Raw genomic sequence first — 12,925 nt, forward strand, 5'->3', positions numbered from 1 at the left:
TTAAAATGTCAGTACATTTTAAACACTTCTAGGAATCTCTTCTAAGGAAATAATTCATTAAAATTTTGGGGAAAAATCTTTATGTAATAATGTTTAAAACTAATATTTTATATATAAAATACTGGAATAAATGATTATGGTGGAGGTCACACACACACACACACAATTATACAGCCACATGACAAAATTTTATGCACCTGTTGAATGTGTAATGGAATAGAAAAAAACTGTCTCAAACAATGTTAAAATGATAGAATAGATCACAACTCTGTATGTACAAAATTATTTCAATAGTGCTTGCTTCTCATATGTCTGGGTGGCTCAGTCAGGTGTCAAACTCTTGGTTTCAGCTCAGGTCATGATCTCAGGGTCATAAGATTAAGCCCCACGTTGGGCTCTGTGCTCAGAGAGAGATTCTCTCTCCCTCTCCCTCCTTGTCAGCCCCTCCCCTCGTTCATGCTCTCTCTCTCTCTCTCTCAAATAAATAAATAAAATCTTTAATAGTGCTCACTTTAGCAACACATAGTAAAATTGGAACAATACAAAGGAGATTAGCATAAACTCTGTGCAAGAATGACGCCCAAATTCATGAAGCATTCCAATTAAAAAAAAAAAAGAAAAGAAAATTATTTCAACAAACATAAGAATAAATAGGAAAAACTGCATCAAAATGTAGTATTGGATATCTGATTATTTTCTCCTACTTCTCTTCATAAGTTTTTTGTCTTTTGCAACTTTTATATGTATATATCTTTGAATTAGAAAAGAATTAAAATTGGGATCCCTGGGTGGCGCAGCGGTTTGGCGCCTGCCTTTGGCCCAGGGCGCGATCCTGGAGACCCGGGATCGAATCCCACATCAGGCTCCCAGCGCATGGAGCCTGCTTCTCCCTCTGCCTGTGTCTCTGCCTCTCTCTTTCTCTCTGTATGACTATCATAAATAAATAAAAAAAAATTAAAAAAAAAAAAGAAAAGAATTAAAATTTAACAATTGTTTCATAATAAAAAACTGAAAAACATTTATATCTTTATTGAAATGAATAATTAGATATTTTCCTTTTTTTTTCTTTTGAGACAGAGAGAGAACATAACACACAAGGAGAGAAGGGACAGAGTGTGGGAGAGAGAAAATCTTAAGCATACTCCACGCCTAGTGTGGAGCCCAAAGCAGGGCTCTATCTCAGGATCCTGAGGTCATAACCTGAGCTGAAATCATGAGTCAGAAAATTAACCAGCTGAGCCACCCAGCTGCCCCTAATCAGCTATTTCTCTAAATTATAATTTTACATTGAGAAGTTTGGGAGGGAGGCAGAGTTTCTGAAAAGTTATTCTGATTCTCTGTGGGACCTTGTCTTTATAAGCACAGTTAACATGTTCTAGAACAAAAAGAATGTATGTCAAAATATTGTGCCAAGGACAAGTAGTAAAAGTTAAGAACAGAAAAGTAGAATTAAGAGATATTCTAAGAGTTATACTTTCAATAATGAATACCTCAGTGTTCTCTTTTGTAAGATTAGAGATTTTGACTGATTAACCTCTGTGTTCTTTCAGTACCAACAGATTATGCTTTTATAATTTTCTCTCCAAAAATAATAATTTGCATCCAGATTTACCTTTGCACAAATATATCTCCCTTTATTGCTGGGGAGGATGTAAAATTTATATATATATGCATATATATTATATATATAAAGTATATATATATAAAATGATGATCTAATGAACTAATGGATGGATAATATATATATATATACAGGATATATATCCTAATGGATTATATATATATATATATATATATATATATATATATATATTCTCAGGACCATAACCTATTGCCCTGCCATCCACAGTTTGCTTGCAGATTTCTTGTTCTCAGCTTTCACAGGTTCTCAGTTTTATGGAAAGTGGAATTATTCTTTACAAATCACTTGTTTAGGCTTTGAAAACTTATCCTCTTGACTTCAAACCACATAATCTTATTCTTGCTGTTTTATTTTGTTTTGTTTTCTCTTAGACACTGGAGCATGTTTCCCTCCTTGTTTAAATTGCTTTGCATTAGGGTCATTAATTGGTGAATGTTGAGGGCTCAACATATGCTTCCCATAAAGTTGCCAGCTTCCTCCGGTGTTATATGACAGCCTTCTTGAAAGTTGAAGGACAAGGTGCTTGCATTTCATCTAAAAAAAAGACATAATTTGAACTAATGTAAATTTATAGTAGCCGAGATTACATTATAATAGAGAAGTCTGCAATGGTGGATGTAGGAAGAGTCATAAAGGACAAGTTGCAAGGGTGAAATATATTAATGTCGGTAACAGGATGTGAGAGCACACCATGTATACATCTGGGAAGCTTCAGAAGCCAGGGAGGGAAACCATCAGGAAACAGAGGCTGGTTAAATATCACATTGGTCTCAATAGGCAAATCAGATTAAAAACAATCTTGAAGTTTTGAGTAAAGTAAATAAAATCACACTCTGTAAAGCAAGAAGTGATTTTGTAACTGAGAGAAGCTTCCTGTAACTGCAAGTTTTATGTGAGGTCCCTCAATACTCTTTAGACAATTTTTTTTTCTGGACTTTTTATCAAGGTCTTTTCGGTTTTTGTTTTGTTTTGTTGTGTTTGTTTTGTTTTTTGTTGTTGTTGCTGTTGTTTTAGTAAGCACATGAACCCCAAAGATAGGATTCACAGGGAAGGTTGCAAACAGAAGCGAGGTTTTTTTGTTTTGTTTTGTTTTTTGGGGGTTTATTTATTTATTTATTTATTCATGAGAGCCTCAGAGAGGGGGCAGAGATATACACAGAGAGAGAAGCAGGCTTCATGTAGGGATCTCAATGTGGGACTTGATTCTAGGACCCCAGGGTCACACCCTGGGGCTAAGGCAGACTTTCAACCGCTGAGCCATCCAGGCATCCCAGAAGAGAGGTTTAAAATAAAAGTTACATATACTTAAAAATGAAGTGCCTTTACCTCCTTTCCTTGTTTCTATTAAAACAAAATTTTTCAATGAAAGAATGAAAGCTTGGAAGAGAAAGAAAATAGAACTGCATATGGGCAGGAAGAGATAAATCAAAGATGAAAAGTTAAAGAAGACATCAGGATAAAGAGATGGATATTCCATAGTAAAAGAAATCTGAGGGCTCATCTGGGAAATAATAAAGGGTCCCTGACTACACATAATAATGTTGCTGATTTTTTTCTACTAAATCCAAGAGAGTAGTAGCATAAATATCTATAAAAATAATTTCCATTGCCTAGCTTGTTCAAAAACTTTCATTTCCAAAGAAAAAGAAACAATTTATAGAGTTTGAATATAAGACATAATGAGCTTTTGCAATATATATTTATGTTTTTGTGTTGATGAAGATGATGAAGATATAGTCTTGCAACCCTGTATTAACATACACTACACATATAGGAAGAGTTAAGAACTACACTTTCTGATGGCATCATACAGGATGTTTGTTCAATGTAACAGTTATACTTGAGTAAATTTCAAAGCAAATTAATGATATCACATTTTTAAGCATCATGCAGGAACAATGGTCATTAATAATAAACAATCAAGTGCAAATACAAAATTAACAAATATTCTCCAATGAGGTCAGAAGAACCCACTATTGCATTTGGAAATTAAAATATAATGGGCTTGCCAGTCATAAAGTTCTAGGTTTGGTGAGGAGAGAAAAGTTCTCTTACTAATGAGCTATATGATTTCACAATGGAATATCAGGCAGTAGCTTGGATATGTGGCTAGGTATAGATAAATAGAATTTCCACATTTTTCTTGAGTAACTTGTAAAACTTTCAAAATAGTTGATATTGGCTTTTAGGTGAAAGGCCATTTTATTGATAGATGGTCTGATAATACTGGCAATTAAAATATTTGGGAACTACATAAAAATCCTTTACAAACATCTTTTGGCAACACAAACTACCTTACATATAGCTCTCAAAAATGAAAATGTTCCAATCCAAGGAGAAGATAATTTAAAAAGTCTGGAATACTGAGAAAATGTAAGTTATTGTAACTTTCTTTGTTTTAAAAGATTTTATTTATTTATTCATGAGGACACAGAGAGAGAGGCAGAGACACAGGCAGAGGGAGAAGCAGGCTCCATGCAGGGAGCCCAATGTGGGACTCGATCCCAGGCCTCCAGGATCATGCCCTGAGCTGATGGCAGACTCTCAACCTCTGAGCCACCCAGGAGTCCCAATAAATTACTGTAATTTTCCATCTCAAGTTCCTACTAAGAGATTTATGTAATATAAAGCTTTTTTTGGTTCTTTCTTTAATTATAACAATTGCATATCAGTCACATCATTTTATTTGTGATTTGGCAATACGTGCTACTTTTATTTGCCATGTTATGGCTTTACAAATTTCTTGCAAAATTTTATCTCATTTACTAGAGAAAATGAATCATGGTGTGGAGTAAAGATACCCAATTCATTTGTTAATGAATGAATGAATGGTGAATACATTCATTTTAAAAAATCAAGGAAGAAAAGAAAAGAGGAAGAAAGAAACAGAGAAATGGAGGAAGAAAGAAAGGGATGGGGAAAGGAAGTAAGGAAGGGAGGAAGAGAAAAGAAGAGTTGGCAAACAGAAAGAACAATAAAGAGCAAAGACTGAAGATTCCTGAAGAAGAATTTCTCCTTAAGACTGCAACATTACCTAAATTTCCAGCTTGTTGGCCTGCCCAGATTTTGGATTGTCAGAACCCATATCACATAAGTCAGTTCCTTAAAACAAATCTTTGTCTCTGCATGTGTAAGTGATAATAGATGATAGATAGATATAAAGGTAAGAAAAAAGAAGAGATAACAAATAGATATATAGATATGAATAAATAGAAATAAAAAGAAAGAAGAAAGATGATAGATGATAGATCAATTGATTGATCTCCCATTGATTCTATTATTCTTGAGATCTTGACAATACATATTTTATATTTAAAATAATAATTTAATAGTTTCCATTGAACTGCATATTATAAACTCAAAACTCTTAGAGGAGTCTTAAACCAATCAAGGTTGTTCTGATAACATTGGCCTTTTAATCCTGTTTTAGTGGGTTATACAGACGAACTCCCACCACCAAAATGTTTATTTCTAGGGATCTTCAGGTACCATAAAACTATAAGGATTGTGTGGGTAGAAAGAATGATCAAGTTAATCAGCTATAAGTAAGAAAAAATCAGAAAAACATAGGAGAATATAGAAGAATATCTTTTTATTATAAGTAATCAAATTAGTTTCCTCATTTGTAGCTAACAATCTCAGAGATCTTTGTAAAGAAGGATCTGTTTTAAAATAAGAACTATGGACAAGGTTAGCACCCTTTCAAAATGATCTTGTCTAAGAAAGAAATTTCTTTTATTAGTGTAATTATACCTAGCGAAAAAAGTCTTCTTAATTCCTTAATATTACATCATTGTAATCCTACAAGAGCCTTATAAGTCCTAAAATCTCTCATGAATTTTCCACACCAGTAATTTTTAATATTGGCAATGGCATGTTCCTCATCATAAATTCCCCTGTAGATTAGCTAAAATATTAGAAAATTATTCTTGTTGTAAGGTAATGTTAAAATATGTTTATATCAGAAACAATATAATGGTAATTTGCACATTAAGTGAAAAGTTTGTGTATAGGCATTTAAGTTTCCTGGAAGTCTCATCCTGAAGATCACTGAACTCTTCTATAACCACTAAATGAGCAATGTTCAAATATTTATAGCTATAATCCTAACTTCAGTACCCCAAACAATAGAAAACTAGACTAATCTAAACTCACAGGACTGCCACTGTCTAGTATGGGAAGGATTTTGAATTGGAAGAATGAAAACTTTTGAATCAACTCTATGATTTTGAGTTACCGTCCCAAACTAGCTTTTTCAGCAATGAACATGAAGAGGGCATCTGTGGTTTGAATATTTCCCCCAGGTAATCTGTGATCCAATATATTTGTGAACCGCTAGACTTGAAGCAGAAAGAGTACTCAGAAATATTGCAATAGTCTAAATGAAAAGTGCGAGGCTGAAATAAGTCCTATGGCAACAGGAATATACAAAAATTAGACATGATGGACAATAAAGCTAAGAGAGTGAGGGATACAAGATAGTAAATAATTAAATTTGGAGACAGAGAAATGGGAGGCATCTGGATGATTGTAGAAAGATTAACAAAAATAGGGAAAACAGAAGGTGGAGAAAGTAAACATGGAAAGGTAGTATATTCAGCTTTTATTGCTCATCAAGGAATCTGTGAATGATTAGAGTAAGCTGTATATTAAAGCAGCCAGAAAGATAGGTTAGGAATGCAGAAGAGAGATCTAAACCTGAAATACAGATGAGGGTTACCATTCTAAAGGTAGTGGAAGGAGGAGGAGGAGGAGGAGGAAGAAGTAGCAATAAAGGGAACTTGTAGAAAATATGTAGTCTTGTTTTCAATGGGTATGTTTATTTTTATATAAATATTATTATAATAAATTTATTAGTATGCAATCTGGTCTTTTTCCACTCAGCAAAAGGTTTTGGAGATTGTTCCATGTTGGTACATATATACTGACTTCAACATGAGTAAATATTTAAATGATAATGAAATTTCCAGAAGGATATACAACAAACTGAAAATGATGATTACCTCTAGGTAAGGGAGGTGATTAAGATTACGCATTGCGGTCAAAGAGACATTTAAATATTCTTGTAAATTTTATTTATTTAATATGGAGACTGAATTTGTGTATTGCCAATAAAATCAAGAATTCAGTTTTTTTTTTAAGTGAGGTTAGACTATTTCATTCAGATTTGTCATTCTCTGCTTGCATAATTCGTTGAATTCTCATGATGCTTTGGAAAATTAAATTATGTGCTGAAGTCTCTTGGAAGTCCAAGAAAATGCCAATGTTTTGTCCTAAAATAGCAATTTAATAAGATACATTTATTTCTACTGAATTGGTACTGAAACTGCTAGTGCATATGTATCAAAACCTTAAGTAAGTAATGCAGCTGCAAATGTCTACATTTGTAGATCATCTATCATCTTTATCAGGATATTTCTATCAGTCATTCTGACAAAAACAGCGTGCATTTTTAAAATAGCAAATCATTTAAAATATGTGAAAGTGCTTTCTCGAAATTCACTATCAGAGTACTTGTGAATTCTCTCAACAAAGTGAAAAAAATGAAACGATTATGATACATTTTCCTCCTTTTATCTTGAAGATTGACTCGTTTGTTCTCTACATTTTCCTTTTGGTAATATCCAGACAAACTCCCTCCAACATGTCAGAAGCCCTTTTCTCTCCTTTGTCCATATAACACTTGCAGAGAATTAACTCATTCCCATGACATTAACTTCTTTCCATTAAATGAATGCCACTCAGGTGTGATATCTCAAGTACAAGTGCAGCTGTCATCTCTCTCTCATACTTGACACATTGTAACCTCCCATAAACACCCCAAACACATTTCTTTATCTTTCCTTCCTCCCCCATCTTGCAAATCAGGGTCACTTCCAAAAGGACTTTCTCTTTGGCATCCTTATTTATTGATAGTTCCCCAAGGTCATTAAAGGTAGGAATGTTGAAGCAGAAGCTCCAAATTCAAATATCTGCCATAGCTAGACAGGAAACAGGAAGAAGACTGGATTCAGGCAACATAGAGTGATATTGACCAGTTATTTAAGGGTACACAGCCCAGTAGAGGCAGGAGCCTCTTCTTAAACTAGCATAGCCTATTGCCAACTTAGGGTTACAAATACCTAGTCCTGCCAATTAAAAAAAAATGGGCTCCTGGATGGCTCAGCCTGACTTTTGATTTTTGCTCAAATCATGATCTCAGGGTCCTGAGATTGAGCCCTGCTTCTGGATCTGTAATGGGTGTGAAGCCTGCTTAAGATTCTGTCTCTCCAAAAAAAAAAAAAAAAAAAAAAAGATTCTGTCTCTCCCTCTCTTTCTGTCCCTCCCCCATTCTCACAGGTGCGCACCCATGCTCTCTCTCTCTCAAATAAATATGTCTTTAAAAATCTTATATTAAATGCTGGTAACAAATTTTATACTAAAACGACGGCAAAATAACAACAACAGTAATAAATCCAGAACAGTTGACAGCCTTTTATTATAGAGGATTTTGTCTGATATCTAAGGAAGCAAAGCTGTGCTTCCATTCTTATTAATTGGCTTCTGAGAGCCAGGAATTAGAGCACACACACACACACACACACACACGAACAAACAAAAGAACAAAAAACAGGTTCTATCTTGCTTTAGTCTCTGAAGCAAGTGAAATCTTGAATATTACCTGTAAGTCACTGATTCCCTAAAAACAAACAACTCTATCACTGATTTTTACAGTACTGATATCTGAAAATATATCAAAGCCTTTTTGATACCTGAAAGGTCATCTGAGAAAATTGCTGTTTTCCCACCTAGAATAGAAAAACTGTAAGGTCAGTAATTCTGGTAATTGGGTATGCGAGTGTGTGTGTGTGTGTGTGTGTGTGTGTGTGTGTTGTATTTTTTATCTGATAACCCCGTGCTGCTAACACTTGGACTCCTTTATAAATGTTCTATCTGGGACACCCAGGTGGCTCAGTGGTTAAGCATCTGCCTTTAGCTCAGGTTGTAATCCAGGGGTCCTGGGATTAAGTCCTACATCAGTCTCCCAGCGTGGAGCCTGCTTCTCCCTCTGCCTGTGTCTCTGCTTCTCTCTCTCTGTGTTTCTCATGAATAAATAAATAAAGTTCTGAGTAAACTTTACTCTTTTCTAAGTGGCATTATTTCCAACCTAACCTTAACACTTAAGTCGCTATTCCTGCATCTACAATTTGATGTTTCTTCCCTCAAATTGTTTCTTGAACCAGTTTCAATCTTTAATTGTGGCAACTATTTTTACAACTCAGGCTTTAAGCCTCTTGCACTGCATGCACAGTTTCTAATGTTGGGCAAATCCTTTCAACACATCATACATGCAAAGTATAATCAAGTTATAATCAAGTTTATTTCCCTAATAAATTCCTTTCAATAAATCCCACACCAAAAAAAATCAGTTTCAAATTCCTTAGATGGATATTCAGAGATTTCTAAAAACAGGTATCTCTTTACTATCTCAAGTGGAGTAGTTTACAACACAGACTACCTTTTTAAGCCCAACCAGCTCTTCTTTCTCCTTCTCCACAGCAAAAAGTTCTCTCTCAGCTCCTTTGCTCATACTCCTTAGTTTCTTGAATAAGCTTTGCTCTGCACTCCCTTCCTCTGTGCCTTTGCATTTTTAATAAATTATAATTTTTGTTTTCAAATAGTATATATTGGCATGGGAAAAAGCACATGGCATATTGTCAAGTAAAAAATTATGAAGCATTATAAATAATTGGATATTATTTCTTAATGACAGAAGATGGCAAGAGAACAAGAGCACAGGGAGACTGTTTTTCAGATCCTCAAATATTTAGGCAAATTACATTTTATTTTCATTGTTCTTTTTTATTTATTGTAATTTTTGCTTTTTACATTAGTTATTTTATACCCAGAAAAAATAACCATATGCGCTTATATATGGTACCCAACCTTTAGGACCCAGCTCTAATAAATACTTTGCTTTGTCATCTCAGAATTCATCCATCCTCAGAGATTTCTCTTGGAATTCTTCATAGCATTTTCCATAAGAAACATTGATTCATCTTGTTGATAATGCATTAAAACTCAATTTTTTCAGTTCTTTGACCACTAAATTCCAATCCTCCTCCTCCAACTCACCTTTATTTGGACCCAGGATTAAGCGTTCCTTACCCAGAAAAGACTAGGGTATCTTACCCATATCTAATTTAAAATGAACATAATTAATAATAAAACAAAATTTCCAAGCAAATTAGGATTTTATTAGTCTTTTGAAATAAATATTTAAAATATAAAATTATTTCAAATTTAATTATTTGTTAGCTTGCACATTCTTGCCCATAAGTGAATAAGTGGTTGCATGTGGTGTACATATACACATGCTAAGCATGTTTTTAAACTATTGGATAATTCAGTACCAGCTTCCAGCACATATTCTCTTGGTCAGATCCATGACATTGTTATAGCCGTGATTCCTCAGCCACCATCCCAATTTCAAGCATATTTCTCATCCACCATTACTTTAGTTTTTCAATTTAAGTATTCTATCATCCCCACATCAACAATTCTTCAACCAAATTGAGCACTCCAAGCTATTATCCTTATAGTGTTTTCACTAGCCATCACCTACTTCACCACTTTTATTCCTTAACCAGTGCAAATTCCATGGTGTCTCAGGAAGTAGGAAGGCCCGAGGACAGGAACAGAGATGAAGGAACAGCCAGTCAGTGGAGGAGTCAGAACACACACCACATTTATTGATTCAGTTTGTTGTCTTATAAGGGCGTGTTTTATGGTGCGCTAAAACAGTTACAGTAGTGACAACAATGGTTACTGATCACACATTATGATAAGAAGCATTACAATAGTGAAAATACTTGAGATGCTGCAAGAATTACCTAAACTTGACATAAAGACACGAGGTCAGCAAATACTGTTGGAAAAATGGCACCAATAGACCTGCTCAACAGGAGTTGCCACAAATCTTCAATATATAAAAAATTGCAGTACGTGGGAAGCACAATAAAGCAAAGCACCATAACATGAGGTATACCCGTAATCCAGTGCCAGGAATGGATGAGAAAATAAATAGTAACCAAGTAAAATACTAATGTTTCCTATTACTTTGTTTTATTCTTTCAGTTACACGCATGTATAGCTTATCACTTTAGGGGATTTCTTCTTCTCATTAATTTATTCATTCATTCAACAAATATTTAGTAAGAACATATTTTTGTCTCAGAATGTCATTGGATTTTTGTAATACAAAGACAATTAAAACAATTTCTTTGCTCAGTGAACTAATGTAAACTACCCTAAATTTACTAGTGGATTTAATGAAGCCTTGTATACATGGCTGCATATCCAATAATATTTATATTAATTATTCAATTAAAAAGTGAAGAAAATCTTTCATAAGCCTCTAAGTAGATAATTGCGTATGGGGACGTCAGGCGCACGTCACGCACGCACGTCACGCACGCTGGCCGCACGCAGCGCCCCTCCTCGGCGGTGTCCTAGACGTGAGCCGCCGCCTGTCCTGGGTCTCGTCGACACACGAGACGCTCCTGGCGGTCCGGGGGAGAGCGCCCGGGTCTGGGCCGTGGGCCGAAGACGCCAGATCTGGCGGGTCCTCGCGGCGTGTGCGTTCTCCTCAGGGAGGCCGCGCTGCTTGCGTGGGGAGGCCTGGGCAGGCAGAGCACATGCACCTGCCGGCCGGCTCCATGGCACAGGATGACGGGGCGGGTCCTGGATGTGGGGAGCCTCCTCCAGGGCTTCCAGCCAGATCTCCAGGGGCACCTCCCTGCCGTGACAGGACCGGCTCCCTCCATTGTCCAGGGATGCGCTGCACTGTGGGGTGACTGGGCCCCTAGTCAGACCCTCGACCAGTTGGGGCTGCCTGCCCAGATGCTTGGCCTCCACGACACGTTGGACAACTGACGCCCCGTCGAGCTTCCTCAGCTGGGGATGGGAGTGCTCCAAGGCGGCCGTCTTCACCGGGAACTAGTCAGCTCCCTCCAGGCCTACTACGTTTCTGCAAGGTACGTTCTCAAAGGATCATCATAAGGATGATTCCCGGGCTTGCTTCAGGGGCAGGTTCTCTTCCTTGGCAGGAGTGCGGTCAGGAGTCTGCATCATGATCATTTCATGATATATACAAATATTGAATCATTATGTGTGCACCTGAAAGCAACATGACGTTACATGTCATGGATACCTAAACAAAAAGTGATTTTTTACAAACAAACAAAAAAACCCCCACAAAACAGAGAGAAGGATACAGTAAGGTTTATTACTCACATAATGAAGCCTTCTTAAAAAAAAAAAAACTGTTATCTCACGAGCAGGTCCAAAAGCAGAGCCTGGAGATAACAGATAAAAGAGACCAGTTAGGCTTTTCTTGAAATTAGGGGATCTGCTTGAGTGAATGTTCCCTTGAATGTTCCTGGGATTTGCATGGTTGGAGTTTCCTACTCCTGCCAAAGGAGGGAGCACCCAGCCTTTCTTATCAGCTTAGCCAGTTGTGGGGCAGAAGACACAGGGCTTGAAAACTTTCAGCAGTTAAATGTCAAAGATGAAGTCAGAGTTTGTTAAGATGCCAGAAGACAATGGCACTTAAGGGCCTTTGCAACCACTGCTTTCTCTCCCGTGAATCATCTTTGATCCAGTGTAACAAAATGTGGGTGGTTTCTTGTATTCTGGACTTATGGTGTAAGCTGACGGGACCTTGTTTTAAGTACTTAACATTCTAAATTCAGAGAACCACCGGAAATTGGAATTGTTGAGAGGTGCCGGTTAGAGAAAGGACACACGTTAACCCTGCTCATTCATCCCTACCAATTACTATAGAATGAACATTGGAAAATAATACTATGGTTGACATGTTGCAGAGATTGCTGTTCATGGAAAGCCTTCCCACTTTGGGGACATGGAAGGGGGCTCTATGAATTTTATTTTGAAAGTTTGGTAAAGGCTTCAAGAAGAGGAAACAGTTTTCATTCTTTGTTTATACATGTGCTTGGAACAAGGATTCCTGAAAATCTCCTGTGCTAAATGAACAGAAGGAAGGAGAATTGGAAAGAGAAATGAAGAGAGGGGGGAGAGAATGTGTGTATCTGTGCGTATGGGTAAGCTGCAGACACGAGAAGGAGCAGAAACACCTTCTCCAAGGATACAGGGGGAGCATTCTGCAGGGTCCCACGGGACCTCGAAGGGCAAATACAATTGGGGGATATAGCCTTGCCATGACACCTACACATTTGAGGAGTGAAGGGGCAAAAGGGACATTAAACATTAAAGGAATTCATC

At 36.5% G+C, this 12,925-nt stretch overlaps 1 non-coding gene across 1 annotated transcript; it reads left to right on the forward strand.

Annotated features, from left to right (window-relative positions):
- The first annotated feature begins 503 nt into the window (after positions 1–503).
- On the forward strand, positions 504–608 carry LOC140596644 (U6 spliceosomal RNA). The gene has a single exon (XR_011998539.1). It is a non-coding gene; the product is annotated as a U6 spliceosomal RNA (small nuclear RNA).
- Positions 609–12,925: the final 12,317 nt, after the last annotated feature.

Source organism: Vulpes vulpes, unplaced genomic scaffold (assembly GCF_048418805.1).
Source record: "Vulpes vulpes isolate BD-2025 unplaced genomic scaffold, VulVul3 Bu000000655, whole genome shotgun sequence".
Classification (NCBI taxonomy): Eukaryota; Metazoa; Chordata; class Mammalia; order Carnivora; family Canidae; genus Vulpes; species Vulpes vulpes.